This window comes from Mandrillus leucophaeus, unplaced genomic scaffold (assembly GCF_000951045.1).
Source record: "Mandrillus leucophaeus isolate KB7577 unplaced genomic scaffold, Mleu.le_1.0 Scaffold56, whole genome shotgun sequence".
Taxonomy (NCBI): Eukaryota; Metazoa; Chordata; class Mammalia; order Primates; family Cercopithecidae; genus Mandrillus; species Mandrillus leucophaeus.
Genome location: NW_012106030.1, coordinates 4568610 through 4569669, shown reverse-complemented (window position 1 = coordinate 4569669; position 1060 = coordinate 4568610).

Sequence of the window (1060 nt, the reverse complement as noted above, 5' to 3'; positions counted from 1 at the left end):
GCCTCCCGGGTTCAAGCGATTCTCCTGCCTCAGCCTCCCGAGCAGCTGGGACTACAGGCGCGTGCCACTATGGCTGGCTAATTTTTTTGTATTTTTGGTAGAGATGGGGTTTCACCGTGTTAGCCAGGATGATCTCTATCTCCTGACCTCGTGATCTGCCTGCCTCGGCCTCCCAAAGTGCTGGGATTACAGGCGTGAGCCACCGCGCCCGGCCTGAGGAGGAAATTTTTAAGTGGAAAGAAGCACTGGAAGAATAGGATAAAATAAACCCAAATGAAATTAGGAAAATATGACTTACTTGCAAAAGAAGACTTTTTAAAAATTTTATGGAGGAAAACAACCCTGATTCCTACAGCCCTTCACAGTTTCCCATCATGCCATTGTGTGGGTTATCACACAATGCCTGGCCAATGAGGAGGAGTTGACATACTCTCTGATTATCTTTTCTCTGTGTTTTATTTATCAGCAACACTGTTTTTTCTCATCACTATTTGTAAATGAAAAATAACTCCATGATTTTTCCTACCAAAAAAACAGGTTTTACCGGAATATCCTCAATGCGAAGCAGGGATTGATATATTTTTATCAGCACTTCCCAACTAGTTACATCACATTACTTTGTATACTGTTCCCATCGACAGTGATGTTATGAAAAGCCCTAGTGCATTCTGGGTAATGCAGACTTCAAGCATTCACACTCTATTAATTAATTCATCACCTAAAAGCTAAGTATTGATTTTTTAATGGTTTTACAAATCTATTTAAGCTTCTGTGATGTGATTAAGAGGATGTGTGTTTACTGTAAATTATCTAACAAGTACAATAGTTTTACTCTCAGAAATAACAAACAATTTAGCTTGTGAGAAAAGAGGAAAAAAGCTTCATTAAAATATTTTCCCAAATAATGATTGTTTATATAATAGCTGTCATAAGCCATTAAAATACGGTTTTTAAAAACCCTCTAATTTCAAACCATGGGCTCTATGTTTCCTGATTTGTAGTAAAAATGAAATCATATACCCATGATTTTCTTTTCCTCATCCTACTACAGATGATAGTA